The sequence below is a fragment of the Amblyomma maculatum genome, chromosome 11 (genome assembly GCF_055883805.1).
Source record: "Amblyomma maculatum isolate TAMU_Amacu chromosome 11, ASM5588380v1, whole genome shotgun sequence".
In the NCBI taxonomy this organism is placed as follows: domain Eukaryota; kingdom Metazoa; phylum Arthropoda; class Arachnida; order Ixodida; family Ixodidae; genus Amblyomma; species Amblyomma maculatum.
The window spans coordinates 4,676,307-4,682,532 of NC_139354.1; positions in this window are offsets into that span (position 1 = coordinate 4,676,307).

A 6,226-nucleotide genomic window follows, 5' to 3' on the forward strand; every position below is an offset into this window, starting at 1 on the left:
GCACAGCACGCTGGCGCCTTGCTTTTCGCCTCCATCGAAAAGCGGCCGGATTCGATCTCGCATCCTTGGGCACAGTAGCCGAGTGCTTAACCACTGCACCACAACGGCGGAGTAAAGTTTGGTTTGGTTTGGTTTGGTTTGTGGGGTTTAACGTCCCAAAGCAACTCAGGCTATGAGAGACGCCGTAGTGGAGGACTCCGGAAATTTCGACTACCTGGGATACTTTAACGTGCACTGACATCGCACAGCACACGGGCGCCTTGCTTTTCGCCTCCATCGAAAAGCTGCCGCCGAGGCCGGGATTCGATCCCGCGTCCTTGAGAACAGTAGTCGAGCGCCGTAACCACTGTGCCACCCCGGCGGGGCAACTGATGAGTTATTTTGCTTGGATATTTCCAATTCGAATAAAACCCACCTAATTTTCTTCGCAAATATACCACTCATCACAAGTAAAACCTGTCATCAAACAGTTTGCAGCTAAGCTAGCGGAAGACTTTGATGAGCTTCTTGCCGACGAAGCGTACAATTCATATTATGCATGCTTCAAGGTATGCGTTTCTAAAATTTCTTCTGTGTATTGTCACGTTCCCGGCAATTAACTATTAAATGGACATTTTTGTAAACATAGCTACAACACTGCAGTTTATTTTTCTATTGTATTTGAGTCCGTTTTTATTCTGACATTTATTCGTATTTATATACTGGAAAAAAAATTTAGGGTATTTTTGCGAACACTAATACCATTTTATAGCTTATATTTCTATTGTGTATGGGTCAGCATTTTTTCTGACCTTTATATATTTTTATTTATTTAACGTGCACGTCACCTTGACAGTGTTAGAACAGAGAAGGGACGCTATTTTATGTGCAGCATAATTTTACCTGTGTGATGCAACTTGACACTGCGGCCAGGAATACATCTCCGTTCAGAGCAACATCAGGAATGAGCAACCTTTCCAGAGCAATAGGATCCGCTTGAACCTAAATTTGACTAGCACGATCAAGAGCGACAGGCAGAAATAATTTTGGACAAAAATCGTGCTTCCTTCGCTGCTCGCTGTGAATTTTTTCGAAGGTAGCATTAATCGAGATACATCAGTTGGAAAACGATTTTAGTTTGTTCAAACTTTGTTGCTTTCTAAAATTACACTGATGTCAAACGATGTAGGGAACAGTTACTGGCCTCCATCTCAAGGTTGTTGCACGGACCAACAGGTTCAATTATACGAGTCTCTTTCACACGATGCACATAGCAAGCTCGCACCTCCTTGACTGACCCTGAACTAAAAAGAAAAAGAACCAATAACAACAGAAAACATTGCCAAAGCTGGGCTTCCGCATTATTCTCTGCAACTACATAATAAAGCTTGAATACTAACAACAGGCAGAGGCCTATAAAGGTCGGGTGAAGATTGGTAATCGGCTAAGACAGGAAGACAAGAAGCCTCCCTTTGTTATTAATCTTCAGAACAACGTGTAAAACGAAGCAGCTGGTCTTATGATGGGTCTGTCTGAGGTATCTGGCAGCGTTTTCGCAGGAAATATATTGCGTCTAGACCGTTAGGTCTAGACGCAATATATAAGACTTCTAGACAAAGCTACATGTGGTAGCAATTTAGTGTTGCAATGACATATTTTGCCTCCTGTTGCTTAATCACGTTCTCTTCGTAGAGTGCCTAAACCGCCAAATTGTGGGTGGCGCTGTGCTATATCATAGCCTCCTTTATACCAGAGCATAAAGGAGGCTACGGCTATATTGATACTTATATATGTAATTGGAAACAGCCACAAAAATTCGATTAGCGCTACATCTAGTAGAGAGCAGGAGGCGGCAACTAGAATTTTATTCGTCGTGATATGTCTTCTGAACCGTTTTAGAATGTAATGTAAAAATCGCTGTTCTTTTCAGAAAGAAGAATACTGCGTCAGAAGGAAGGCTAAATAAAAAATAATGGTGGTTTGAAATGCTGGCGCAAGCTCCTGTCCACACATAATTTACTAAGGCATTAGAACACATCTGAGTTCCACGTGTATCCGTGCTTTCAACCGGTCCCAGTAATTGAGTACCATGAGTCGCCTAAATAGAAAAGGTTGTATTCGTTGCCACGCTCACACACGCTTCTCTTTACAGAAGGCATATATATATATATATATATATATATTGTGTGGTAATATTCGTCCTCCTCCTGAGCGGCTATATCCATCACACCCCTACAATATATATATATATATATATATATATATATATATATATATATATATATATATATATATATATATATATATATATATATATATATATATATATATATATATATATATATATATATACATATATATATATATATATACATATATATATATATATATGTATATATATCGTCCTCCTCCTGAGCGGCTATATCCATCACACCCCTACAATATATATATATATATATATATATATATATATATATATATATATATATATATATATATATATATATATATATATATATATATATATATATATATATATATATATATATATACATATATATATATATATATATAGCATAAGTAAATAGACGTACTTTGTTGCTAGAGGTTACATACAAGTGAAAAATTGCTTCATACTGTTTCCAAGTTTATTTGTAGTCGACGTTTCCGCAGGAGCCCTGCCTTTCTCAAGCCTGTCTCGAGAAAGGCAGGGGTCCTGCCGAAACGTCGACTACAAATAAACTTGGAAACAGTATGAAGCAATTTTTCACTTGTATACATACATATATATATATATATATATATATATATATATATATATATATATATATATATATATATATATATATATATATATATGCATATATATATATGCTAAATGAGAGGAACAAGACGTTGTTTTCTCTTGCCTGCTTGTGCACTCAATGCTTCGCACGGATGGTGGCGCGCGCAACAAAGTATTGCGTTGGTGAGTACATTTTGGCAGCGTGATAAGTACGTTCTCCAAAAAAATGGAATTATTTGTTGTAATCACCTCATCATCCTTAGCTCTCTTTTGTTTTGCAGACGCATGACTGAAACTGAAGACCACACGTTTTAAAGAACAATGGAGCAGGAGGGGGAACCTCAATAATGCGTTGTTCAAGCTGCTTTTTTTTTTTTTTTCTGCGGGCAATAAAATGAGTGGGAACGGAACTTTGCTGACCTTATAAATTCGTTCCAAAAGGTATCCAGAAAAAACGGTCCCACAGAGGTGTCTGGAATAACTGCTTTTTAGGGACCCTTCTCTGTCCAGTCCCGAGACTAGAGCTTTCAAGGTTAAGAAGGTCTGTGAGATGTTTAAGAGTTAAAGAAATGTCTTCGCCTGGCATGCGCCCATAAAACAGTCACGCAGAAGTACTGTCTTTAGGTTTCGATCTTTAAAATGAATGAATTTCGTCTCTTTGCCTGCTTTAGCAACGGCAATAACTTCTTGCATGTTCAAAACGCTGATACTGTTTCAAGGCTCATTATCTTCTTACTGCAGCTTTTCTCAGTGGCCATCGGCTAACTTATTTTTCTTTTTCTATTCCTAGCATGGGTAGAGTGACTTTGCGTATCCTCACTATACCGGACTGGACCTGAATACACTATTTCCGCGAGAAGACGACCTCGCGGGGGTGGTTCTGTAATGTTCTGTTCACATGCAATATTTTAGCTAGGAAGTTTGATGTTCAAACACTATGCAAATACTCCTAAAAGTGCTGCTGTTGACGTCGATAGTTGGTTTACTTTAGGATGAGGTCGCTGCTTACTAGTCGAGTACTGTTTCCTATCTACTTGTCGTGATCGCCAAGTGAAAATATTACTATTGATCACACTATGAAGTCTGAGCCCATGTCATATAACTCCACTGAATAACAGTGAAGAAGCTCTGATCAATTTAGAGACCTTTCCGACGTCTTATATTACTGTCCTCAAGAGGGTAGCTGAGGGCCTCTTTCGGGACACAAGCAACAGTGTTCACAGACCTCAGTATAAGCAATGACCTAAAGACGAATAAAAAAAAAAAAAGCGAAATTCTGAGTGTGATTCCGTGAAGAGATTTTAACTAGCCACATAGCATTTGGGTTGGCCCCATTAACTATTTTAGGTTTGGATAGCTGTATTTCAATTCCTTGAGGATTCGGGCCTAGAAAACTCAATTAGGCAAAACAGGCTGCTCTGCCATGCAAAAGATGGCCCAATGAAGCCTGCACATCGCACGCCGGTCCATTAAATTGCGAAATTGCTAGGACGGACCAGCGCTGCAAGAGAAGCGTGCTGACAATGTTGTTCGGCACCAGTGATAACTGTGCTGACTGCTCCTTAGGTGCTGACGTCAGAATAGAAGATCTGGAAAAGAAGGACGTGGGCACGTGACCACCTGAGACGTATAGAACAAAGAAAAGGAGGGAGCCAATAATTCGGTATCTGACACCAACCACTTCACTTAAAGGTCAAGCAATACCTCACGGAACAATCAATGCGCACTCAGCAAGGAACTCTCTTTTGTTGTGAAAGCTACACTGCGCTAGGTTTTCAAGCCGTCGGCGTGGCACCGTGCCACGTGACCGTTGCCTAGCAACTGTCACGCCACATAGACCGAGAGCTGTGCCAGGAGTTTGAAGATGACAGAAGTGGAAGAAAGAAAAGAAGAAGGAAAAAAAGAAGAAAAGGAAGACGAAGAAGAAGAAGACGACACAACTCGGTAGTTTGTAGAGGCGAACGAACACAGCGAGTTGCTAGGACAGAAGGTTCGTTCGAACGTTGTGACGGCGGTACATTAAATCCAGGTGTCCGCAGAAAAATTCGCTGCAACCGTCACAGCTTTCGCTCTATCACTAGATTCAAGCCATGCTTAAACACAACCAATTCTTTTATTTCTGTGCTAGATTCGAAACCGTATACAACGAGGATAAGTGGTCCGATGTAAGCAAAACATCACCGACAACTAAAGGGCTTCTTGAGGATAGTTCGTGTGTGGCCTGCTAAAAGCGAGCTCAATTTAATTTTGATTGCAGCTGCTTATGGGAATCGAGAACTATGCGGGCTCACTTTGCGCGGAAGAGCATCCGGAATAATAAAAAAAAATGAACGGAAATGGTGTGTTTGGCTTTAGCGGTAGTTAGACAGCCGTTGAAGACGATGACAACAGTGAAATAAACAGAATCACCTGCGCATGGACCAGATTGGAAGTTTCAGCAAGAGTCATTCAGTTTAATTCTGCACTGAATGAAGTGAGGCCTTCGATGGTCTGCTGTGTTTGTTATACAACGCGGGGAGAGTTTTCACGCATTGTAAGTGCAGGGGCACTCAAAAGTTCCGAGACCACAGGTTCTGGTCGACATATTCTGGCAATTGAGATCCCATTAAAGCTATCAATTATCTCAGAGGTCAGAGCAATGTTTCTTCTACCCTCCACAGATATTTTGAGATTTGGGGCGTCGTAGGTGCCTGATTATACTGCTCAGAAGCAGACCCCCAGCCCTGGAAACTTTTCACTACCCCTGTACATAAGAAACCCATGCTGATTTCGGTTTCGATATTTCATAGACTGCGGTATTTTTTTGCCCAATACGTATTCTTTTAACATCACTAAAAACCTCCGTGAAATATTCGATTCAGAACGTTTTCAATGATTACTTTAAACATGGGTCTGGCGCATGTTGGCTTTAGTTATGTATGTGCCAAAAAAGGCAATAAAAAAAAAAAACACATCAGCACAAAAAGTTGCATGCTCCTTACGCACATTACGAGTGTTTTTGCTGCAGCCTGTATGCATTGTTCTCCGACTCCGTTGTATAAAAACTCCATTGTATATACATAACAGCGCGACACAATGTAGCAAAAGCCAAGGAAACATGAGCCAATCGCGTAATAACTTGCAAGGAGACTGTTTTAGCAGCATAACAATGACTATTATTTTTATTTAGCCGACCGTTCTAACTTTGAATGTGAGCACTTGAAATGCTTTCTTGTGATTTGCATCACTGATGAGATTTGTTAGCTCATTTATGAACAATTTCTGGCTCAACTCTGGTATTCATGACATGGAAGCGGTATTACTAATGGACTCGGAAATACTTACGTGCACATTACAAGATTTGTTTTCGCTTCCCTACGGAAACAATAAATTTTTACTACCACAGGCTTGCGACCACTTGGCATTTTTTCCTTACTGTTTTTTCTCCCTGTGTCATATGTGTTTCAGTGCTTCCGATGGTTA